This window comes from Plectropomus leopardus, chromosome 2, assembly GCF_008729295.1.
Source record: "Plectropomus leopardus isolate mb chromosome 2, YSFRI_Pleo_2.0, whole genome shotgun sequence".
Lineage (NCBI taxonomy): Eukaryota > Metazoa > Chordata > Actinopteri > Perciformes > Serranidae > Plectropomus > Plectropomus leopardus.
In genome coordinates, this window is record NC_056464.1 from 13,277,430 (window position 1) to 13,304,083 (window position 26,654).

The 26,654-nt window shown below is 44.3% G+C and overlaps 1 protein-coding gene across 4 annotated transcripts in view; it reads left to right on the forward strand.

Moving 5' to 3' along the window:
* Window positions 1-457: 457 nt before the first annotated feature.
* The window catches only part of LOC121954181 (plexin-A1-like), a 230,490-nt gene continuing 204,293 nt past the window's right edge, over window positions 458-26,654 (forward strand). For all 4 annotated transcript variants that reach the window (XM_042501521.1, XM_042501533.1, XM_042501523.1 and 1 more), the window contains exon 1: window positions 458-555. The gene's annotated coding sequence lies outside the window, so the exon portion shown is untranslated. The remainder of the gene's footprint in view (window positions 556-26,654) is intronic.

A 26,654-nucleotide genomic window follows, 5' to 3' on the forward strand; every position in this document is an offset into this window, starting at 1 on the left:
CATTTTTATTTCTTGCAATTTGCGGGACAATACTTGCTAAGTTGGTCATCTCCTTTCCTCCCACGTTATCTAAAGGAATCAAACCAATTTCCCCGGGTTTCAAAGGATCATATAGCTTGTGAAAGGCATCTGTACGCAGCACAAGAAAACTGATGTCGATCCAGGTTTCAAAGGGTTAAATTAAATGTAAACACAATGATGAAAAATTAAGGGTCTGTCTTAAAGGGTACATCATAAAATCAACTATTATGTGAAAGTGTAGGAACACGACTGGTTGTGTAATATTAATGTAATGTAAGGCTCACACACACAGACCGGGTTTCGGCCCGGCCCGGGGGCGCCCTCTATGGGTGCGGCACGGCCCTGCAGCAGCAGAGCGCCTCCTCTCTCCTCCCTCCTGGAGCCGGAGTTGCATTCCTGTCCTCTCCTCTCCATTCACACGCAGGGAGCTGCCGGAGAGAGAGCACCGCCGCTCCGTGACCAGACAGGAATGTCCCCAAGTTTTGGAATTTAAAACCATGGCGAGGATATCTAACCTGCGGATCACTTGAACCTGTAAGTACCGAGAAAACACCGGCGCGAGGCTTTTTGTCGCGTGGAAGGAGGTAGTTTTTGTTGGAGCCGGCTGAAATATTTAGGTTACATTTTTTTTTCTCTCTCCATTGCTCCGTGTGGTGAGTTTGTCGTTGTGTTTCCCCTCCTCGCTTCTCTTCATGTCTCCAACGCTCTCGGCTTCTGTTTTCACAGCGAGTTTGCAGACCAAACCTCGGCGTGAAAACGGGATATTTGGAGTATCTCTACCATGCAGTTATTAAGGTGTGTGTGTGTGTGTGTGTGTGTGTTTGTGTGTGGAGGCTTGTGTTTGTGCTAGCGGTGTGTTGAATGTGCGCCCCGGTGTGACCACCAGTCGGATTGATCCGCACCAAACTGTTAAACTGCGGGTAATTTAGGCGCCGAACTAATCTTTAGCAAGCGAACTTCATTGTTATTGACGTTTCTCTTTTTAATTATTTCACATTAAGCTCGTTGTGCTTGAAAGTATGGAAATATGGGTGGGTTTTTTTTTTTTGGTGCAGTGTGAGGTGAGTTTCTAGCTGGTTGGAGAGCGTCGGCTGCAGCAAAAACACACTTTTCTGCTTTGGAAAAGCTTCGTCTTGCAGTAATATGTGGACTCTTGTAGTAAAAGAAACCTCAGTGTTTGGCGTCTAGCAGCTAGCAGGCTTATCAGGGCTGCGGGTAGCTGTTGCGTTGCCTCAGAGGAGGAATGCCACCACCTCCACCACCATACATAATTACAGGTATTCACGGCGCTCACACTCACTGTCGCCTGGATAAATAGTCCGGGGAGACTGGAGGAAGCTGCATGGCTTTACATTAAACATTTGCTTCCATGCTTGTGTTTTCCCCCCCACACACATTTTGTACATCCTGGCTTTCTTAAACGGACCTAAGGGAGGAGTTGTGTTCTCCAGAGGGACGTGGTGCTTGCCTTAAAAAAAAAATCGATTCAGCTATTAGCCTTGAAATAATTAGAAATTGTGTTGGTGTGGTGTGAAAAGAGCGTTAATCTGCTAACGAATGAGAGAGCAATTTGTGAGCTTTGTTATTCGACAGCAATTGAAATCCCCTTTTGAGCAGGGATGGAGTGGTGAGGGCTGTCTGTGGGTGTGTTGAGTGCGCATTGGTTGTCAGCTATTGAAAATGCTCTCATTGCTCTATCGGATTCTCCTCAGTTCTATTTTTTAATCAAATCCTGGTTAACCAAATTAGACTACCCACCCCGACCCCCGCGCGCGACGTGAATTCATTTGGAGCCCATTTTAAACGTGTATTCATGAATCATACTAGACGAGCAAGGGCTTAGACATGATTTTAACCCTTTTTTTTTTTTTAAGAAAAAGGGGCCAGACTGGAGCCTCTCACAAAAAAATCACTGAAAATCCATCTGATGTTTAAGCTGAACTCCTACATTGTGCATTTAATTTCACCGATCAGTGTATTTTATCTTATGTGGCAGCTCTCTTACAAGGCGTTATGTGACTAACATGATAACTCTTTATCATAAGTGACATGACCCAATTTTCCTCTGTTCAGTCAAGCAGCAGCAGCTTCTTATTGACAGTTAAATGCAGTGACCATCATTCACGTTTAAATGATGAGGGATTTGAACCGTGGCATGAGTGTTTGTTTAGGAGGTGGTGCCCAGTCACAGCTTTACATCATTCAACCCCAGACTGACTGACATCTCGCCAACCACACAACGGAGGTAACAGGTTCAGTCAAAACAGGCATCGCTTTACACCGGTGTGTGACTGACAGCGAGGAGTGGCAGTAATGTAACCAAACATAGCGATGACTCTTTGTGCAAGGGCTACGCAGTCTCATTTTGTTTTATTTAGCTGGCACATGGGTGGAAATGACAAAATGTTCCAGGTTCCTCAGGTGAAAAGTGACATATCCAAACATCCACATATTCTTAAGTGACCCAAAATAAGGAATCAAACTGAGGAAAATCTGTGAGAAGCGAGATGATTATCCCATCATGCTTTCAAAAAGTTCCCACCTTCCATAGCTGAGATCCTCAGAAAATCATTTTTTTTGGCTCAAGTGTGACCTTGCATGGCATTTCACATGAAAGCTGGCAACCCAGCCAGAAAATTACAAGCAATTTGCCTCAATCTTCCCTAATTATGATACAGATCTGCCCCACAATAGACCAGCAGTGTCATGCATTTTGAAAGTCTGCCCCGTCCGGTCTGGCTGCTGCCGTGAAGGGTAAATCCGTGATGTCCAAACTTTGGAATTCGAGCTGACATGTGCACTTTGCACCCCACCGGTCCTGCCTTTGTGTGGCTCGACTCCCCCCGTCGCATTCCTCAGGACTTTTCAATGAGTGCCATATTTAAGGTCTAATTAGATTGTAGATGGATGACAAAGCAGAAGAGCTGTGCTCAAGTGAGAACTGAATCGTGGCTTGGCACTGTAAGACTGGCCCTGAATATTTTGTCTCATATAATGAAGGATTTCAGAAAAAGGAATTAAAGGAGTGGAATTAAATTCCATCACGCTCACATGGGACTTTCTCAGTCGGAGTGAGAAACTACTTCACTGGGTCATTGGAATTGTTTATATATGTGAACCGACTTTAAGTGCATAACTGTATTCTTCAGGGTACGCTGTGCTGTGATTCATTGCTTTCATGCGGCGAGTCGATATATGGACTGCATTCACGCTCACGGTGTGTGTGTGTGTGTGTGTGAGACTGCAAGATCCAGCTCCTTTTCCAGTTTCCCTTACTGTTCGACATTTTAAACCAGTGTGACAACCTCATGTTTAGGCATTTCCTCTTCTTGCCTTCTCTCTCAGCCTACTCCTCTGCCGTTCTTCCTGCCTCCAGACTTATGCTGCCACTCAGGCTTTCTTTCCTCCCTCTCCCCGTCTCTCTTCCTGTCAGGAGCCCCATCGCTGTCTGCGACTACCTCCATACTTCCACGCCGCCTCTCTCTCTGCCCTTTTCTTACCTTCATTTTTCCTTTCTGTCTCCCCATCCTCTCTCCTACACTCTTACTCCTGGTCTAGTTGCATGTTGGTTTTCTCCTCCCTCCATTCATCGCTCTCTTCATCTTTCGAGAGAAGAAATCATGTACATGTGGCTTAACCCACTCTTCCACCGTCATCCTCTTTTATACATGCGGGCATAAAATTCACCTTTTTTCCATTTTTAACTGGTTCTCTATAGGGATGCACAATAAAACAGGCACATCCTTGGTATCGGCTGATACTGGCTTAAAATGAAATATCAGAATTGGCCAACAGGGTGACAATCGGACACATCATTGGAATCTTTGAACATGCTTTTATTGTACACAGTGAGTGAATATTACCAGTACACTGAAAAACATTGTATTTCATGTCTCCATCTGTGCATAATGTGATGTTAATTCCATCACAAAAGAGACTTGATGAAATTAGATGCGCAAAAAAGTGGATATATCTGTATCGGTTATTGACCAAATGAGTTTGTATATTTTAGCATATTGAATATTGGCAAAAAATCAACTATCATTTCTGGTGGGACAGCTAGTCCTCTCTCCTACCCTGGCTCGCTGCACAAGTTCTTTACTCCAAATGAAAGAGGATCTCCTCTCAAACCAATACAGGGGTTATGTCGGAGAGTGTCGGGTACGCCATAGCCTAAACTCTCTCGCCCATGTATGATCGAGGGCTTCCTTGGCACGGCGACGCTGTAATGCGATATCTGCTTTCATATCCTAGCCGGTGGAAACGGCATGTTTTTATTACATAAGTTTTCATTTGTGTCAGTCTTGCTAAAGAGGTTAGCCGGCGCTGTGCTCCGAGAGTGTTTCATTGAATCTGTCTGTCTTTTGCACTTTTTCAACACCTCACTCTAAGTTTCCTCTGTTTGGATCTTTACTTCCTTCCTTCCTTGCTTCTGTCACATCCTCTCCTGCTTCTCCATGTTGTCGCCTCTCCGTCTCTTTCTGAGGCCTGTCCCGCCCTCTCTCTGTCTCTCTATTTGAGTGTTTTCACTTGGTCTTTGTGGGGTTTGTGTGGTGCCTTGAGGCGAGGAGCCACACAGCAGCAGCAATATTAAAACACACTAAAGAGGGACCAGCAGCGGGGCTCTACCCGAAGGCCCTGTCGTACACACACACACACTCACACACACACACACACACACTCAGCTCTCATGGTGCTAACACCTCTCCAGCCGACAAGCCTTAATATGAAATAAACTCACTCGCCAATACCTGGCGGGCCTGTCTTGACTGACTGCTCAAATAGGAATGACCTCCATTTGGCCTGAATAAGAAGCTGGGATTGAGAGTCAGTGGGCGGTGTTGAACTGCAAAGTGCTAGTGCATTACGAATCATATCAAGGGGTGAGTTTGCAGGTGAGCCAGCAGCATAAACCCTCATCAGTGCCAATCAGAAGCGAATTTAAAGGCAGACTGAGCTATCTGCAAGCTACATCACATTTTTAAGAAGGAGGGTGCGCTCAGGGCTGGCGGTTTTACTTCGGTCCCAGGAAACCGCTCGAATTAGAGAGGATGCATGAAGTGAGGGCCAGTGTGGAGAATTTGAAATGAAAGCCTTGTCTGTATTTTTTGATGCCTTGACCTTCTTAAAAAAAGATTCCTCTTTACATCCCGCACTTCAGACGTTGCCAAATAAATATGACCACTGCGGTGGCAGAGCTGAAATTTCCTCAGCCAGAAAATGGCTTTTTTTTTCTTTGAGGGAAGCAGCCTTAGTTTCTCCGTCTCTGTCGTGCTCATCCAAGTGAACTGTCTGTTATGTATAATTAATTTTCTCCTCTCTCCCAGTTTATTTTTATCGCCCACTTTTAACCATTCCTTCAAAGGGCCCCTCCCCCGCTTCCGTCCTCCACAGTGCCTGCTGAAAGTGACAGCTGCTCGGGTACGGGGGATGCTTTTTGAAGCAGGCACTAAAAAGGCCACTCACTCACGAAGACTTGGAAAAGAAAAATCTCTGCAGTTCTGACAGTATCAAAAACATGCCTGCTAATCTGGCTGCAAATTGAAAATAAACTCTGTCTCCACTGTAGTCTGTGTAATCTGTTGGGGAACAGAATTTACACGCTCTCTTTTTGTTCAAAGAGTTGTTGATTAGTTTGGTCGACATGTAGCGCAGAGTGATGAGATTGACTTAAGTAGGGCACGAGGAACTTGTTCACCGTTTTGCAGGCACTTAATTTTATTGACAGGAGGAATGCATTGGATTTATTTTCTTGTAAAATCAAATTGACAGCGTCTCATAATATGTGGAATGGGCTCTCATCCAAACCAAAGGAACACTGGTTGTGTTTGACCCTCAGTCCCCTGGCATGTCACCACCGAGATTGAGTTACAGTCATCCTGAAGGTTCTGCCTGAAGGTCCAAAGATGCAGTGTTGACCCCGGTTCCACTTCTGACCCAGTGGCCTTGTGTAGAAATCCCTCCGCCCCTGCAGCTAGTGGGCACGGCCTCGGCATATGAGGTTTCCTCTGCGGCATGCCAATGCTCTTGTCAGCATTCTGTCCATCCCCCCTCAGACACTGACTCAGACAGGCAGCTTCGGTCCCCGATTTGTGTGGACATAAAAAATGGCTTCTCTTGTTGTGTTTCTTCCTGAGGAGAAGAGATGTGGAAGTTGATCAGTACATCAGGAAGTCACAGTTCCTTCCTGTAACACAAGACAACATCTATACTGTCATCTGCATTATTGTTCTTTCATCTTATTGCTTGACTGCGCAGCTGACATGGCTGGTTACACATAGTACTTTCTGTTATTGTGTTCTTCCTGTGTAAATTGTATTCTCTTCCTTGTGTAGTTTCTGTGGAGTGAGTCTTCCAAAATCACTGTACAAGATGCATATTGTTGTTGATTTTGGATCACCAGTCAGTCTTCAGACTTCACTAAAAAGTAAGAACCGTAGACTATAAAAACAATGGACCGTAAGGGTATCGACCAAAATAATCCAGCACCAAGTTGTATCAAAACTTCTCCAGTCAGACAACACCTGAATTTGACCCTGTTTGTATCTAGATCTAGAAAAAAAGACTATTTGTATGGATTTGCTAACACAACTAAATGCTGCCATTCAAATGCCTCCATTCCTGGAAAAAAATATTAGATGAAGTACTTTATTAACATCAGTATTACTATAGGGGTACTGGTATTGGAAATGGTGTCATACGTTTTTAAACAATACCCAGCTCTACTTTGTGGACTCCTGTTTTAAAATTTGAAGTTTGGCATTTTGACTTTCGCCATCTAGGTTTATTTTGAGCCAGAAGTGACCATATTGGGTCGTATTGACAGCTTGTCACTTAGAGCAGCCACACCCTTAAATTCAGATCAGTTAAATTCAACTTTATTTATAAAGTGCCTTTCATGCAAAATAGCAATATAAGGTGCTTGACTTGAAAAGATATTTGCATAAAACAACTATAAGAATAAACAATATATAAATATTTGTAGGGTTAAGCCTAAATAAGGTGAAATTGGTGAGTTATATAAAAATGTATCCCCAGATGGTTGTCTTGGACAGGGAAATAATCTATAGAAACCAAAACCGTTTTTTGTACCAGGCTGTAAACATATATGTTTCCGAATTAAAGTTTGGCATTTTAACAACGAGGTCTGTGGGGATTTACTCGCTTTTGGAGCCAGCCTCAAGTGTGCATTAGAAGAACTGCAGTTTTTGGCACTGACATGTTGGCTTCATTTCTCAGCCCAGCAGGTTGCTGCTTGGTAGAACTGTGTGATAGAGAAGCAGAGTTGCAGATTGCTTCAGCATTCAATTTATCTTGGAAGCCATAGGCGGCTGTGAAATTTGTCATTGGGAATTGTTATTTTCTTTTTCAATTTAAATATTGGTACATGTCAGGGTTTTTAAAGCCAAAATCACCTTGAAGGAAATAATTCTAATTTGATCTGCTCTTTATAGAAACTCATGGTGTCTTGTTGATAATTAGTGAAAAATGAAAGCTGTGACCATTAGCTATCGTGTGCAATGAATACGATATAGAGGTTCACAGTTCTCTATGGATTGCAAAAGTTTTTATGCATATGATAAGGCGTCACAGTATTAATATTTTTCTGTTATGTCAGAATATGCCTAAAATGTTGATATGTCAAGGCCATCACTCATACTCAATGTTTGCCTTCCCGAGTTCCCCTTGAGCAAAGAACACCAGATTCCACCGGTTCAGTGGAAAAAACAGCAGATCTTTGAGTTCATTGCATCTGGCCCCGCCTGTCAGTGTCATCGGCAGAAAGTGTGTGTTGCTGATGCTGAGATAGTCTCAGTTTAGATGAGGGAGCCTACTGGTTGTTTACCGTGCTCACTAGAGTCTGTCTGCCTCTTCAGGCATGTTTGGCTTGTTAATGAGAACCACTGTGTGAGAGAGGAGGCAGCACACTGTGGGTGTGTGGGTGTGTGTGTGTGTGTGTGTGTGTGTGTGTGTGCCTGTGCATGTATTTGCATTGAGATAAGCAGCACATCGTCAGTGCGCACACTATACAGGACGACGGTATGCAGGATGCTACGTGCACGTGTTTGTGTGTGTGGGAGCATGGGGACTCCTCGTGTTTAATGTAAGGTAACAGTCTCCACTGTGCAGGAGATGAAACAGGGAAGCGTTTACACAGGCACATAGCCATTTATTGTTGTGATTAATGTTAATGGTGCAGCAACTCATAATTGCTCACTTCTTTTTCCCCCCTTCTCAGTCTCTCCAGCTCCTACTTCTTCATTCCCGTCTTCCATCTTTCGTTCCCCCCTCCTCGCGCTCACACACCCTCCTGGTTTCGTTTGTATTTACCAAAGGGAATCTTAAATAATTCAGGCGGTCTGTTCTCCCCAGCGCTGTAAATAAGACTAATAGAAGGCGGGCCTTTGAAGAGAGCCACTTGCCCAGGGAAAGCATGGCCGTGGGCTAGCCTATAAATCAGCTAGCTGCCTGTCTGGCCCCTTTACTGTGGCTGTGTTGTGGACTAGCTGGCCAGCAATAACCCTCGTGTTAGCGGAAGGAAGGGCGACGTATTCCAAAGAGGTCAGCAGCATGGTGGTGTCAACCCTGAGGCAGCGGTGGGCATTGAGAAAGTGTGTGCATATGCATGTTGGACGCATGCAGGATCACGCTCCCTCTCTTCTCCCTGAGTTGCTCTCTTGTGATTTTGTGTGTGCGCACACACAAGCTGCATGGCTCATAAACCACACACTCTGATGTCAGCACCTGCATGTGTTTTTTACCAGATGGAGATAAGTGCTTATTTATTCATTTTGTTTATCACCCCCCTCCTCCCCCCGAGTGCCTGGCACTCTTAAAATGTGGGCTGGTGCTTCTGGCTAGTTTGTTGTGTGAGTGTGTTTTGTGAGGTCTTATGCAGGCACACACTTCACAAAACCAGTCAATAAAGGAATAAAACATTTTCGCTTTTCGGCGTAACAGAATGGGCAGTTAGCCTTCTTAAATCCACTATGCGATCCCACTTCAGCTGCAAAAAGAAGGGTAGATTTTGAGTAGCTTTAGCTCTAAATCACTTTGGAGCACTTCCCAGCCTCTCACCTCCCCATGTTTAACTCTCAGCAGCCACTTTTCCACACTAGGGCCAAGTGGGACCTGTCAGGTTTAGGGGCCAACTAAAAAAAACATTCTAATCTCTGGCTGAAAGCAGTATTAGTTCATTTGTAACTGTACCACAGATTACAAATGATTGTTGTTAACAACAGTAACAGATGTTGTTTCCACAGAAAATGTTATTTTGAAGACAACTGGAACATAAACAATAGTGCGAGCCCGTTTGATTCTCGTAGTAGGAACAAGGCTCCGACTCTCCAGCCCTAATCACAGTGTTATGTCCTTGCCTTAGAAATTGTTTGGATTCCTGGCATCCATTGGGCCATGCTTATGCTGGAGCCAAACTCAAGTTGTCAAATTACAAATGCAGGCTGAAACTCCCCTTAAAACTGTGCTGAAGCAGCAAAGAATAGCCCGCACCTCCTTCCTCTACCACCTCCTTTTCTTTCCATGGCCTCTTTGTCAGCTCCCTCTTTTGTGCTCTTCTCAAAGGGTTAAAGAGGGAGAAGAGATGAGTAGCCCGTCAAGCCTGGCCTCCATTGTGTGTTGGCATTGTGCCACTGCATAGCATGTCGACCATAGACACATGTACAAGGGACTTTTCTCTACTCACACAGGCGCTACAGTTACCCCGTAATACTACCCCCACCTCCTGCAAATCAATGCAAATACTTTCCAAAGGTTAGTGGCATTAGATGACTAATGATAACACTAACTTTTCATAGGCAGCTCAATGCAAAACGGCCACAAATAAAGTGCATAACATTGCTTCTCTTGTGACCTCCAACTTCCTGGTATGCATGGCTTGGATAATAATCTTCTGGCATCCAACAACTTAAGACAAAACTTTTAGGATGCTCCTAAAAGACCGGTTGTTTTTCCTCTGCTCCCTCAGTGGAAACATGTGCTCGAGGACCATAAAACCTGTTCCCTCCCTTTCCTCCCTTACATAGCTTGTTAAGGAGAAAACCACTCGACGGCATGTTGTGTCGAACGTCGGCCTAATTCTTTTAGCAGACCTGGGTTACCTCCGTGCTGCACTGACTTCCCGGGGGTGCTTTTAAGTCGTCTCTCCCTCCTCAGCCCCCTGCAGAGGAGAGGCAAGCAGAGCTGGGGCACTTTGGGAATAAGTACTTCAGGCCAGACAATGGTGGACCACCGGTAAGGGGGTTGGGGTGTCGATTGTAACCAGAAATAGAAGAGCAGCTCCTCCAAAGGCTCCCAAACTGGAAGGAGGGGTGGGATGGGGGGAGGTCAGAGGTTAGACTGATCCCTACTTTAAAGGTGGAATGAGGCCATGGAGGTTTTATTGCCAGGGCCCTCATGTTGCTTTTTTGCCCAGCCTGGGGTAAACCTCTGAACTGCTACTGCATCATGGGGGAGGGGCGTTTAGGTGGGTGTGAGTGCGAGCTACACATTGCTGTCCCATGATGGCTCCAGTTGTGCTCGGTGACCTCTAACCCCGACCTCCTCTCCCCCTACCAGGAGCTGTCACATAGGTCAGCAGTAACTCCCATGTGAAGAGAGGTAGAGTAGCAAGAGATTTGATAAGCGTTGCTCCTCGGCTGTTTCTTCAACTACGAGTTTGTCCCCTCATCTGTTGGATTTTCTGGTGCGGCTCAGGAGGCCAAGCATGTGACGAAGCAGCCAGCAAACATGAAGGAATGTGTCAGCGATACCATTCAGCTCTTGTCGGGCCATCGCATTCCAAATGCAATGGGGTGTGTAACTTGTGACTGGTGTGATGTGCTGATGCGTAGCAGCTGGGAGGAGTTGCTTCCTTTCACTCCATGCCTTTCTCTCAGGGCCGTTCTCCTCCCACCCCTGCTTCACCGAGATCCATGATTTCCTTGGCTCCCATTGCATGTGGAGGAATGCGGCTGTTCTGGTTGATCGGCTCGGCTCTGCGTTGTTCCTGAGTGTGACCTCATTTGGCTCTTGAGATCAGCGTGACACGGCCCCTTGTGCACCAGCAGACTCGCTCTGCCTGCCCTCTGACACATGACAGATAGTATTTGTCCAACTGGCACTTGAGGCAGCACCGAATGATGACTATAACCTTGGAAACAATCGCACAAAACCAGTGGTTAATTTGAGAACAGACAAAATGGGGCAGAAGAGGCAACTTTTCCAAGCAAAGACATCATCAAGCTGGAACAAAACTTTAAAATTGGCCATACGTGAGTTTTCTTTTTCCCAAACTACAAAATAAGACGCATCTCCGAGCCATCGCCACATGTGCTGTTCTCAAAACATGGCACAAGCTGTTTTTAGCTCATTCAAGAGGCACACCTCATCCTGCCCTCGGCAATCAGTGCTGCAGTCAAACTTGGCCACAGCACAGACACTTTTTCAAAAGTAGCCCGTCTCCCAGTCTGCTTGTAGCTGCATCAACATAAAAGCCTTGAGCGTTTAGATTTGTGAAAGGGCGGGATAGGAGAAATCTGAACAAAATGATGCCAGAGCCCGCACCTCGGCCAGAAACGGCTGAGGGAAAAGAAGGAGACAACAGAGGAGTGAAGGGAGGGAACTTGGCAGCAGCAACTAACTCAGAACAGCAACAAGGCAGCTCGCACCAAAGAATAATAAATAATGTTGTCGAGAGAAGCTCTTGTGTGCAAAGCAGGGCAGAGGAAAAGAGAGTGTTGGGGAAAAAAGGATGACAAAAACTCAGGGAAGCTGAGTCAAACTTTAATTAAGGAGTGAATGCAGCATTTGGAACAGCTGCCGCTGCTTGTGCCACCCCGCCACACTGGCTTTACGGGTTTTTTTTTTTTTTTTATTTGGAAGCCAAACAGATGTTACGAGGGGGTGGCGATTTTATCGGACAAGAAGTTTGATTTCAGGGAAGAGGAGGAAATTAAACTCTGACTCTTTAGACTGGTGAGGGAATTAGTGTTACAGTCTGCTGGTCATAGCCACAATGATTGTGACCCTGTAATAACTTTTGTTATCTGCCCCACATTACAGTGTGATTGAGTCACTGTACAGGCATCACCATCTCTGTTGAAGTCCTCTTGAGCAACATATTGACTGTCTGCATAACTCAATGGCAGCATAAAACAGAACGATGCATAAATTGCACCTTATGCTTCCTGCTCACGCTCTGCAAGCTGCTCAGGGTAACGACATTGTTTCTGTATATTTAACAGTCCTCTAAATAATGCTGCTTGTCATAGGGGCTGGACTATAACTCATATTTATGAAATTGCCATCATTAGGCATGTCTTACTTGCTTAAATTAACTAAAATCGCAAATGATTCACAAGTGATCTGAATTCATATAATTAAACTGAAAATGGCTATTAGAACTAAACATCTAACCAGACGTTTGACCGACAAGTCAGACTGCAGTCAATCTGGTTAAACTCCAGTGTTTCCTCTATAATTGTACAGGCCAGTCAGAACAGCAGGCCAAAAAAAATATGATGCCAAATATCCATTCCAGTGTTTCCTTTGTATTTATTCTGCAGCAGTGCTGCAATGTGAGTCCATGAACAAAGCAGGTGTCTGTGGTTAGTTTACATGTCTGTAATAGCAGGACAGTCGAGTGTCTGTTATTGAAACAGCTAAAGTTAGTTAAACAAGTGATGGGAAGTTAACATCTGGCTCTGTAGAGAGCGACACGCTAACTGGCTAACAGATTCTGTGTTTTCGCGTTTTTCGGTCACTGGACCAGAGAATATTTGGTTAAAACAGATGGGTGATGCTGTTTTGCCCCCATTTTTCTCAGTGTGGCATTCTTCTGTGTGCTGGGAGTGTGTCACAACCAATAAAATATATATTTCAACAGCTCTCCTAATGTATGGTCCAGCTCCGGATACACAGGATTCCCACAGTCATGGAAAAGTCATGGACATTCACAATTACATCTGCCAGGCCTAGATAAGTCTTAGAATTTTGTAAAAAAAAACAAAAAAAAAAAAAAACGACCTTGAAAGTTTTGGAAAAGTCATGGAATTTTGTGAATAACCTTCCACATAATGTAACATAACAGAAAATGTATTTTCTATAGCTGTGGCGTAACTTTTAATATGCGTCGATGCATGACAACCATTTTACCATCATAGACGTTTCAGCTTTTCCCCCGCATTCCCTCTCTCCATTCATGTATGCCAGCTAGCTGAAATTACATTTGAATCGAATTTGAATCTGATATTGAAAAACACTGGGAAAGTGGGGCAATTTTTTTTATTATGGGTCCTTGAAAAGCCATTAAAAAGTTTTGGAATTTTTATTCATGAAAATGTGTCGGAAACCTGGCTGTATAAAATCAATATGTGGCGGCAGACGTTTTACCTGTGGTAGACTGCCACAAAAAAATCAATATGTGGGACACCCTAAGTTGTTCATGTAGCTTCTGAAAACAAACTGATATACGTTTGGAAGAAGTAACTGTTAAGTATTTAAAGAAACATTACAATGCTTAACTTTATAACAGAATAAAGTGTAGCACTAGGTGGATGAATGAGGACTTAGTTAGAGATTTTAGGTAGCATCGTGCAGCCTTAGCCCGTCATTTCAACTGTGATATTGAGCTTTGTGCGCACCTGTCCTTCATGGTAGGCGTCCTGACATGCCAGTCATGTCCACTGGATTTCACAGTGGGTATTTTACTTTCAGGTGATATTCCCTCCAGCTTACACTCAGTGGAGTTTCAGTCTCTCACTACTCTGATCCAAACGTCTGTCATCATCAACATGGAGAGATCCCATTCGGTTGGGCTTGCTCACCCCCTTTATCCATGTGTCTGTCTCTCCCCCTCGTTCCCTCTTTTTCATTCTGTCACTCTCCTATGGAGGACGTGATGAAAATGGCTGTTTAATCATGCAGAGAGGTCAACCAATCAAAGGGCCCGGGCAGAGTGATTTAAGGGCCTATTCAGAGCACAGCTGGAGGGAGAGGGAAAGGGAGGGCGATGGAGAGAGAGAGAGAGAGAGAGAGCGAGAGATTGGGGTTTGATTGCTGTATGGCGCAGGTCACCTCTCATCCACTTACCACTGGTCTCGATTCACCAATAATTGTCCCTGATAGATTGATGTATAGGCAGGGAGATGAATGGATGGAGTAGGTAGAGGGCGGAAAGGCAGAGAGACACGTGCATTAGTGAGCCGACCCGCCGGTGATGAGATACGTACACACTCTCCAAACTCACACGACCTCATCAACAGCAGTATAGACCCACGTCTTCCTCCCATTAACTTTGGCAGGCCGCTTCCACTGTAACTGCTGAGCTCCCTACCACACACTCTCACACACACACACACACACACACACACACACACACACACAGATATGGCGTCTGCAGACAGGGCAGTTCTCACCTGAATGTCAATGGGAGGGAATGACATATGGTTGGGAGGAGCAAAGGAAGTACAGACAGACAGAGACAGTGATTGTCTCCAGGACCTCTGTCTCCCGTCTTTGGCTCCTGTCACCCAATATCCAATCTATAAGATATAGATATTGTCTATAGGATCAACTGGTGTTCAGTCATTTACACCAGCATCCATACGTTTTTGCTGTCATTCACACAACACCTAAGTCGTCCGCTGTAGGTTCGTACACACTCCTGCAAAAGCAGAACTTTAACGAGCTGGTGTAATTCTGTGCGCCTAACATAATTGTCGCATTTTAATGTTATTCAGTCCAATAAGAAAATATTCAAAATGTGATGAATATCAGTATATTTGTTGTAAAACTACATTACACTATTTCTTACACTATTTTCAATACTGTCATTATTCACTCACAGGTAACGTGTTTTATACTTCACGACAACTATAACCCAGTTAATATTATTTCCATATATATATATATTTACACTGTACATCTTATTTTCAAAAGCACACAAAGCTGATTGTGTATCCTGGGCCCTTTCAATGCATATGGGTCAGTATACGGAGGTATTCAACTTTAGGGGCACAGAGATGTGAGTGACGGGCAGGTTGACGCAGAATCATCAGGTGCTGCTCCCAGACGACTCCAGAAGCACAGGAGGATAAGGTTTGACCTAACCCCGCCAGCCATCACTTGCATCTCTGTGAGGTTAAAGTTGGAGACAGACACAGGCAGGACAGAGCGAAGTCTTGGTGGCGACTCTTTGTTCCCGTGGTGTTGGTGTCCCTGCTGGTTCGAGTGTAGGAGCTGAGCCTTGGTGAAACACACAGAGAGCAGAGGACAGAAGCAGCTTACCCATAAATGAGACCAAAACATAGCATTATATATATTTTTTCAATTGATTGAGACAGAAAAAAGGCTTATAATTGAAGGGAAAACTGTGATTTTTATAAACTTCATCCACAATTTGGCAAATTCTATGATATTTTGCATCTCACAGCTCATTCCATTTTTTTTCAACTTCTGCAATAGCGTCTACGGTGTCCACATCTGGAAAATCATAGGACCGTATTAAAGTAATCGCATATTTGCTGTAGTAACCTCTGTTTACCCTTTAATACCAAAGATGACTGGGTCATAAGCCCATAGCTGATAACCCATGTTGATCCATTTATCGTGACAACAATAACATGTTTTGGGTCATTGTAGAGCTATTATGTTCTCTTTCTCTCCATCATTTTGTCTTAAACCCCCTCTTACTCCTGTTTATTCAGAAATCCTGTAATAGTGCTATGGCAGTACTCGTGGGTCTCCTAATGTAGAATGCACTCAAACATGATGTGATAGTTTCTCACCCCTGAGTCTCCTGATATTATTGGTTTGCTCAATCTACATAGAAGTGTAATGCAGCCCTTTCCTTGTCTGGCCTGGAAAGTTTGTGATTTTTTTCTTCACGCTAACATTGCAAAGAGAGATTGAAGAGAATTTCACCAGGTTCTGACAGGGTATTATCTGATCAACTTTATTGAGTCAACAGTATTGACTTTAGCTCCTGTTCACACGTCACCCTGACATGGCAGTTTTCCACAAGGTTTGTGGGTGAAGCTAAACGTTTGAAGGGATGTCTGTCACTCCTGCCCCGTATTTTCTTCCTGACTGTCTCTCTTCAGTGTTTCCCTCTTCCTTCTTTTCTGTTTCTTTCCTTCTCTCTGTCCTTCTCCCAGCAAACTGAGTACAGGTTTGCTGGTCAGAGGCCTCACCTCAGCTTTACACTATCACTTATTGTACACAGTTAATGTTTTGGCAGCTGCCAGCTCAGTTATATTAACAACACGCTAAGTAAATTTTTGTTTTGGGTTTATTTGTCAGCCCCAGTGAATGATGCTTTCTGTTCCTGCCGTGGTAGTTTTCTATTTTCTGTGATTTTGCAAAGCACCCAAATATTTGCACAGGCTAGGAGGGCGCACATGTGCACGGAGGGTAAAGACTTTGCTGATCAAGGTTAGCAAAGGGAGCTAATGTTAAGATGTGGATCAGTGGTAGGCAGTGATTTGACTGCCTTTATTCTTCACCTGTGTTATCATTGGAAAGTTGTGCGGTGGGCTGGTTACTGGTTATCTCTTGTTTTTTTTCACTGGTCCAGAAACCAAAAAACACCATTGCTCTTTTTCCTATAATTTTGGTAATATAAATTACAGCTGTTTTTCCACGTTTTCATGTTATTATATATGAATGTCATTTATATTTATATAAAGACAGAAACGGTTTCTAAAGTGTGTGCTGCATTGTAATGCCAATGTTACAACCAATTGATAACTTTTGTATATTTTTGCTGAGAAATGCACGTCACACAGAAAAATACTGGTGAATCACCAAATCTCAAGATCATGTGCAGCCGAGTCACGCTGCTCATCTGGACTGTGTGGCTGCTCCAACCTGTTAACATGGGGGCTGAAATCAAAAGAAAAAGTTTTCGTGACGCACATGTGCTGTCCAGGTAGGCGGTGCGGTTCACTTGCTAACATTTCTCTCAGAAGGGTTAGTGAGCGGACAGTCAGCTTGTCTGGCATAAACTTGCACTGGCCCTCGGGCCCCCGGCCGTCAGTTATGTTGGGCCTTGCCTTTGAGGTTATATAATGTCCAGAAATAGTGAAAAAAGTGACATATTCCCTTTGGACATCCTCAAATAACTAGTTTTGTCTTAAACAAGCACCCAAACTCCAGTCCAGATCATGATGTATTTCTCCCCATTCTGTTATCTCTTGTGTTTAATCTAAGGACATAAAGAGGTGAGAACAAGTATCCGTGTCTGCTTCACAGCTGCAGTGTTCAGCAGCAGGGATTTTTTTAACTTTGTGCTCACCGTGGCTCTGCTTGTGTTTCTGATACAGCTGATGAGTTAGTGTTTGTAGAGTACCACTCCAGCAGATAGCTGGCCTCTTGCTCTCTCTCTCTTCCTCTCTCTTTCTCTTCCTCCCTCCACATCTCTCTGACCTTGCGTCGGCGTGTGCTGATGAGCGCTGAGTGGATACACTCATGTGTGCGCGCGTGTGAGCGCTAGAGAAACCGTGGGAGCTCCATTTGTTGTGTAAATGCAAGCCGCTAATTGACTGCCGGGCACGCAGCCTCTCCTTCACCGGCTGAACCCTGCCCTCCGCCGGGTCCCGGGGATCCTGCCAGGGGAATGTTTGCCCCCCTCACACACACATCCACACACGCTCACAGCGCCCTCCCTTTCTCTCTCATCCTCTGTCGGAGCAGGCCTGGCACCGGGCCAAAGTGAGGATGGGCACAACGCAGGCCTCTCTGTTCTCTCTGTCTCTCAGTCTCTGTGTCGAGCTCTCGTAATGAAAAGCTACACGGCATTTACTCAAGATCACATGCTGCGCTTTTTGACACTCTTTTGATACAATTTCTCATCTCATAAAACACAATGAGTTCTCTTTTTACACCGATTTGGTAATTGTTGGATGAATCTGCTCTTTTTTGAAATGAGCAGACCATGGGGAATCTTTGTGAATAGGTGCCTTCTCCTGCATCAGTCGTACGCTGATAATGCCACTTGTAGCTAAAGTAACACTCACTGCACTAACTCTCAAATTTAAGCCATAGTAAAGTTAGGGTCTAGTCCTCTAGCCACAGTAGCTGTATCAGTTTTAGCCTCAGTGGTAAGCCCACACGAGACAGTTAGCCCAGCTGTTGGCTGGCTAGAGGCCCAGATCTCACTCAAACACACACACACACACACACACACACACAATAGTTTCTGTGTAAGGCTGGCTTATTTAGAAGCCTGTAGCTACACATAATGCCCGTTTGACCTCTCTGTAGAGTGTTTGTGTCTCTCTATTTAAACATAAGTAAGATGTCAGGGTAAAGTGGTGTTTCGCTGACTGACATGTCAGTATTCTATAGAACATGTATGATGTGGAAAATAGTGCTGTTATATTGACAGAATGAAATATTAAGTACTTTTTCTGAAAAAGTTAATATTTTAGCGATGACTTTTGGTGCTTTCAGAGGACATTTACCCCCCAAAAATTTGGAGATATTTTTGTAACAAGGGCTGGGTATTGTTTAAAAGATTATGATACCAGTACTAATACCAGTAACCTTTAAGTGATACAGATACAAATAGAGCACATACCCATAATGTGAATGGATTGGTGTGTGGTGTATCGCTGGAATTTGGGATGTTTTGGTAATATCTCGGCATACTAGACTGCAAACTTTGTCAAATACACCTTGCTCAATTTCATTAGACCACACAGGCTGTATGGATTGTAGGTGCTGCTGCAGGAGTGTGAGCAGTTTCGGGGACAGACGATTCAAAACTACCAGGTACTGGGTTATTTGTACTGATGCCTAGCTTTATTTGTTACTAAAGTTAGTATGATCCAACAGTGTACGGCAGAGGTGACATCTTGGCTCATGTAGCGTCATTGCATTTTATAGTGTGTTTCCTCATGAACAGACTGCAGCATGCAGTGCTCTCTCTGCCACTGGAAAATAACAGCTAAAGGGTAACGTTAGGACACAGAAAAAAATGCTGTGTTTTCACACACCAACAGACTAAATGATGGATTTTAAAACTTATTATAGATCTGAGCAAATTTTGTTTTTCCTTTGGCTGAGTTGCAGACACATTTAACTTAACATTACAGACATGCTGTAACTAATGAGATATAACACCGTATTCACAGCCGGATTTAAAGAAAATGCAGTGAAATATAGACACTAATCCAAGTTGTTCACACGGCTCTGAGGTGGCACAGTGGTAGTCAAAGATTGCAAAGGAAAAGTGTATTTTGTACATCATACGGCAGTCGGAGACTGTTATGAAGGAATCACGGAAATGCAATCAGAATTACAATACCCAGCTGGAAAAATGCATGCAGACACACACACACAGGATCAGACCTCCTGCGCTGAAGTTTTCCCGGGCCAGTCCATTGTTCTGCAGAGGTAAACATCAGGGAGCACAGAGAAGGGAACATACAAACAATAAACTGACACACTCTCCCATAACACTGTGTTTAGACTGCAAACACAAAGGAGCAAGTGTGTATTTGTGTTTGTCTGGGTGTGTTGGTGTGTATGTAGCACAGTAAACTTCAGTCCTGAGAAAGAAATTCAAGTTGCTGTGTACGACCCGGTGCGTAAGAATGGCAACTTGCCGATTTCATACCATTAACCTTCCCACGGTTTGAGCCATCCAAATGTCAACTATGTCACTTAATCGTTCTTGGAAGTTCAGAAATGCTGAGAATGCAGCGGATTGGAAGTGAGTCAGTCAGTAGGTAGCCACAGTTGAATGCTCGGCGTGTTTGATTTGATAGTCACGGCGTCACTCTGCTGTATATGTTTATGGTATGCATGCATGAGAATGGCACTTGACTTTCAAACTGTTCGACACTTAAATGTGAAGGACTGTTATTTTAGGCGTTAAACGGCAGCAAATGAGACACAAAGAGACAAAAGCAAGGATTTAACATCAAGCTTGCCACTTATGCTCCAGAGACAACAACAATAGGATTAGCCGGCACGCTAAATAACTAAGACCTAGGCCAAGCCTCTTACACTGTCAGAAGGCCCTTTTTAATGTATGTTAATATGGTCACATCATTTTAACACAATAAATTGCCTTAAAAGTACACAATAACTGCTTTTTATGTCACAATACAAATATGTCCATATTTCTTCCTTGAGAAGGCAAACTTATTCAAAGTTCTGCGTTTTAAAAGACAACTGTTAAAGTGGCATTGATGATATGTCAGGCTGTGACAAGCATTATTTCTCAGGATTGTGTTTACACTTAGCAGTGGGATGCACTGAAACAGTGGAGCTGTTCATTCTCAGAGTTGCCCAACAAGTTTGATTGACTTCAGTTGCAGCCACAGAACAGGAACATCTAGTAGCCACAAGTCGAAACGAAACAGAGCTAGAATAAAAGCGAGACGGGGAACGGTTCATTTGGAGTATCACTGTCGAGGAAGAGTTCATCAGTCGCTCACCATTAAAAACAAATGTATTTCCTGTTTTGATCTCACTGTAATCCCCACCTCTGCTCCACAAACGCATTCACCGCCAATAAAGCTTATTGAGTTATTGACTGTGTGCGGAAGTGGGGAGGAAAGAGGGGAGAAAATGATAGGGCGGTTGGAAAAGTGGAGCGAGGGAAAGAAAAGCAGGAAAGAGGAAGTGAAACTGAAAGATGCGCTAAAAATGTGGCACAAAAAAAAAAGTGTGTGGGAAAGGGAGAAAGTAACAGAGACGGAGCAAATTGCTCTTCCCCCCCTGCTAGCTGTACCAGCAGTATTGCTGCCAGACAAGCAGTGTTGAATCTGAGTCAGCAAGACTTGAACTGGGGCCCTTGCCTATAGCCCCGGGGCCGTGAGTAACACACAGACTCACACAGACACGGTGTCAGACCTGTCGCCCTATTCTCCTCAGCCCTCCAGCTCCAGCCCTAACTATAGCTGTTCAGCCAACCACTCTTAATTAGTAGCTGCTGCTGCTGCCGCCTGCCCTGCCCCGGCGCCACTGTGGTAAAGCCCCAGCCCCACATCTGTGTGTGTGTGTGTTTACTTTGTGTTTACTCTGTGCATCAGCTGCAATGCCCTCTTTGCTGTGTGCATGCTTGCTTTCTCTGTGATAGTACGCGTGCAGGCGTTACAGGTGGAACAGGAGTCAAAAGCAAAGTCTCTTGCTGTGTTCACACTGTGGTTTTGTGCGTCATTCTTACTATCGTCACACCGCATGCTCTGCCTCTTAAGTCTCCCTCTAAACTCTCCATCTTTCTCCTGTTGCCGCTCAAGAGAGCTGCCACTTTTAAGCTGCCATCACAGAGGGAAACTAAAATGCTTTCTTAGTGCCACTTCTCGGAGATCACTTTGAGTTAGTGCATGAGAGCGGACGTGCTCCGAGAGGCTAAAGAGACACAGCGGCTGTCAGGGAAATCTATATTTCCCCTATTTCCAATGTTCTGGGAGCGCTTTAGTAACAGACTGTTGACTTCACAGTTTCTGGAGATGGGCTCAGGATCCTGTTTCACTGTTGTTCTTGTTGAGGTTTATGCCTGTCAAGAGAGCCAAGTGTGTGTACGTTTTGTGTGCACATTTGTGTGTATTTACCGCTTAAATACTTGGCCGTACTTCAACGACCACAGGAGACAAAGAAAGTATTGCATGCAGCACTCCTTCTAGCTCCCTGCCTGTGTTCAAACTCCATACATCTTCCCCCTCCCTGCTTCTCATCACGTCCTGTCATGTTCATAGCATGAGGCGGCTGTGAGGGTCTCGTCCAAGCTGCGGATAAGGCTGACATATTTCTCCCAGAGGACCCCGAGCCCAAACATAGCTGGAATAAGTCTGCCAGTAGACCACGACAGCCACCGGCCTGCTAATCAAGGCCATATTACAACGAGAGAGAGAGAAGACAGTCGTGGCTTAGCACAGGAAATGCATGCAGCTGCAAAACAGACAGTGGATAAACTAGCCCCACATGCATGCTCTCTATGCACACACATTCATATTTGTTCCTGGAGGAATACAGGCCCGCAACCCAGCAACACAGTGACCCAAATTAGCGGCATCGCACAGCCCCTTTCACTCCGAGGCCAGATCTAGGCCACGCAGAATCACGCTTTCTAGACGGAGCACCTCGAGCGTCGCCAACCGTCATCCATTCACACACAACCACAGCACTCCATACATTGATGGATGACTCAGAAATCCATTGTGAAGTGAGAGATTTGGTTGTGTGCTCAGCCGGGGAGCTTGTAAAATAAATGTTCAGAGCGCGGCGCTGCAGCTGAGGCTTTCCAGGATTTCTCTTATTTGACATGATAACAGCTTTAAGAGGTTTTTGGTGGTGGTCAAAGCGGTTGTGGTCACCCTACATGATCTGTCGATCTCTTTTACTCTGAGTCTATTTTCCTCCCTCCTCCTGCTTTTCCGAGCGAATCAGCTTACAAAGAAGCTTCATGTTCTCGTGTGCTTGTTAAGCCCCATATGTAGCTGCACAATATCCCTTCTTTAGTGACAGACTGATGCATGTGAGTACTCAAAAATGAGATCAAATAAAGACTGCTGAACTGAATTGAACTTAAACTGTCTTCATCTGTTCTGCAATAAGCAACAATTTACTGGCCAACAGTTGTCCTTGTGGCCATAGAGCTCTGCAGGTTTTTGTCCCTCTTTACAGGAATTAATGCCCACCGCCTCAAAGGCAGTTACATTTAGCTCATGTTTACGCTGCATACTGTGGTAGTGTGTCTTTTTTTCTCCCCCCCAAGAGCGACTTGTCTGCATTTCTAGTAAGAGTGTCATTTGCATTTAAGATGCTAATGTAGCCTTTTGGGGGGAGCAAAAATGGCTAGAGTGTATCGGCGCTTTGTTTTTCGCCCAGTTATTCATTAGGCTTTAATAATTGCTGCCTCGCTCTTCATATAAACAACACCAGGAGAAATGGATTCACTTCTTTCTCTCCTTGGAAAGGTCAGGGTGTATAGCAAGACACCCCACCGACTCACACATTCACAATTCATGAGTCACTTCTTTCAAAAAATGTGCTTTCTCTTGGATGATTGAGCTGAAAAACTGACTGTTTGTGTGTATGTGTGTGTGTGTGTAAGTCGCTACAGGGTTTAAGGCAGTCGTTGAAATTCAAATGAGGCGTGTAGATCGAGACATGAGTATTCCTTGAGAGAGCGAGAGAGAGAGAGAGAGAAGAAGACAGATAGATGCAGGGATCTTCTGAGGATGTCTCCCATTGTGGGTAGAGGTCACAAGCATGACTCTGGTGACAGGTTCTTGTCGTTGTGTGAGCCCTAACCTTTCCCCCTTGTGAAATCAGGAGTTTTAACAAGCCAGAACAGATCATACAAGCCATCCTTCAGCACACCAAGGGAAGGGTCAGCCGACCTGCAGAGGAAAGTGGATTGCAGCGCGGCGATGGAGACGGGCTTAGTGCTGAATCCCATTATCAAACAGCGTTTGTCAAATAATAGGTCAAGGCCCACGTGTACCAAAGACATATTAGGTTGTGGTTTAATTCCAGAGCTTTGTAGAACTGATTTTGCTCTGTGCAAAGTTATTTGGGAGAGAACAAAAGGTTGCTTTTATTATGTTCATTAAGACAGCGCACCGAGGGCAAAGCTTGATCTCATTTACTGACTTGAAGAGAATACATTGATAACAACGATGGCAATATCTTGGTTTTTTTTTGCTTTTTAAAAATGAGTTGAAAAATGTTTAACTTTGGGTAAACGCTGCACTTGTCACTGTCACTTTTTATGCAGCCCTCCAATCACAGTAGAAAAGGGGCAGGACAGATACAAGAAAGATCAAATGTTACATACATGTACAAGTTCTGAACAACAACAGCCGTTTTCAGCTGGGACCACGCAGTGGTGGTCACATGGCGTCAGTCATGAAAATAACACCAGCAATTGTCTAAGCAATTAGAATTTGGTCCAATAACAGCGTATCGAACAAACTAATCAACCAACTGACCAGAAAATTTCAGCTCTGATGATATCAATCACTTTAATTTTACCGCAGTGCCTGTCCTATACGACTTCAAATTGAGGAAACGTGTCTGTTCTCCATCCAGTTTTGTACCTACACTTCACAGCGTGGCATATATCCCAACATTTCTTGCATCATTACCGATGCCATCTACTTCACTTTGAAGCCGAGAGACCTAGCTTGCATAAATACCCAAACAAAACACCATAATGGCTCTCAAATAATGCCTCAGCAATATTTTCAATCTGCTTTGAAAGTGGCGCTGAGTGGCTGAAATAAGCGAGGGATCGGGGAGTTATGAGTGGCAGTAGGTCCCTGGGGGACTATGGAACATGGCAGGTCATTTGCCTGGCCGGTATTGGTGTGATATATTTGTACACTATGGCGAAATGGCTGCCTAAGAGTGGAGAGGAAGGGGTGGAGGGAGCGAGGTGCTTATTCAGCAGGCTGGAATGCAATAGAAACAGAGCGGAGACGTAATCAGACTGGGGCAAATAACATTTAACACATTTAAAACCACAGGGAGCAGAGGATTTCTTATCTTGCAATGATTTTGTCCCCCAGTGAGGCTGTGTCTGTCATGCACAGCAATATTCAGACATGAGACAGTTTTATTCATTTCCTCAGTAGGGTACACTCTGTGTGGGGCTTCGTAGAGAGAAGTTTGTCTTCCCTCTCACTTCATTTGTCAAAAAGTTTGGCAAACATAAACAAAGAAGGGCATGTGTGCAGCTTCAGGCCTGCAGCATCCGCTGCAGAGGTTGTCCTATAAGCCATAGTTATAGAAGACTTTTCATATCCAGCCTAGCATTGAACAAGATGCTGATATATTTAGTCCCTCTTCTCTCCTGTCTTCTCTCCTCTCCTCCCCTCTTTGTCTCTGGCGTTCCTCTCACTCACCACTCTTCCTCTCATCTTCCCCCGCTCCCACCAGTCTATCCTTATCTCTCTTCCTCTGTGCTCACATTTCTGTCTTTCCGACACGTCTCCCTCTGTGTTTTTCTTTCTCTCCGTGTCTGTTCTTATCCTCCCCCATGCTCTCCTCCTCCTCCTCCGAGGCTCTACCTCGTCCTGGGCCCTGTTGCTGAAACAGCACCGGCAAGCTCTTTGGACACAGTTTTGGCTTTGTCTCTCATCTGCCTGTTTCTCCTTTTTTTTCATTCACACTTCTTTCCCTCCCTCCTTCTCTCGCTACATTTAGACACACAAACGTCTAATGTAAACTTAGACGGGCACAAAGGCCGTCAGACTCCCACACACAAACACACGCCCTGTTTACACTAGCGGCTGCTATATTAATTGTGCTGTCTGCCAAGTTGAGAGACAGTCTCGGTAATGTGACCTAATGAACGTGTGCTCAAGGTTGCTGAGTGTTTTGTCTTCTGTTCGCTGCTACCTCCCCCTGTCTGCCCTGTGACTGACTCACAATGGCTGATGTTACTCGTTCTTCTGGATCGACCAGTAGGGCCAGCCCTTCCTTTTTGGGAGGGCTCCAAGAACAGCCAGACGCCTCTCGAAAGGCTCTGATCATGAAATGGATGTGTTGGACTGAAGACAGGAATTCTACTAAGACTTTTGTCCTGGTGAGGGATATTTTGGTAGAAAAGAGGCTTCCTGGTAGTTCATCATCAACTTTTGTAGCCAAAAACAAAATCTGTTAAACCTGTAAACATTATACTATCATTTATGCTTCTTATGTACATCCCATATTTATATAAAAAATAGTTTCTTACAAGAAAAGTGGGTTGACTGCAACAGTGCGAACTAAAATATGTAGCCATAAATAATATCATTTACCAAAAGTCAGAGCAGTCATATTACATGTCATACTGTTTTAGTTAATGCCTATTGTTAAGATAGATGTAAATTCCTCTTAAAGATATACAGGATTTTCCTCTGTGTGCCCTTTCTAAATCGTAAGGTTTTTGCGGTTCTTTGAATATAGTGCAGGTGGATCTATCTCTATCTATGTTTTTTTTTTTTTTTTTTTTTTTATCAGCAGCAGTTTGTGACTCGCAGGCTGGATAATTGATCTGTCAATCTGGTCAGATCTGATCAGACTGATAAATGAGAGGAGCAGCAGCTACAAATGAACGCAAACTTTTAGACCCAGCAGATTAAACAATTAAGGTTTCTCTTTAGTGCGCCAGATGTTCTGCTGCTCCATCTGTGCCCAGTGTCTGCTCCGCTCTCTAAGAGTGTTCCTAATGAATGGTCCAACTTTGTGGCAGTAGATGTTTAATTTAAAGCCACGATTAAATGAATGTATAGGAAAAACCTTTGTTGTCTGCAGAGGCTTTGTCCTCTGCCTGTATTTTCTCTTTTTCTTCTTATTTTCTGTGGAGGGGGCATTTATGGGTGTGTATCCCCAGTGCTGGGGGTAGGGTAGGGCTTTATAAAAAGATAGCAACCAGGTGTCAGACTGTAAGCAGCAGACATCAGAAACACAGCTTCCAAAAAACGCAAATATAGCAAGGCAAAATGCCCAAGGAGAGTAAAGTTGGCTTTTACTCTCACTTTTTCTGGTGAGCTTATTTACAAAAAAGAACAAGAATCCTGCATATTATACTTATGAAGAAGGAGAAATATTATTTCATACAAGGTAATTTGACCAAAATAAGACAAAAAAGAACTGGGAGAAAACCCATACTTAACAATCAAAAAATAAACAAA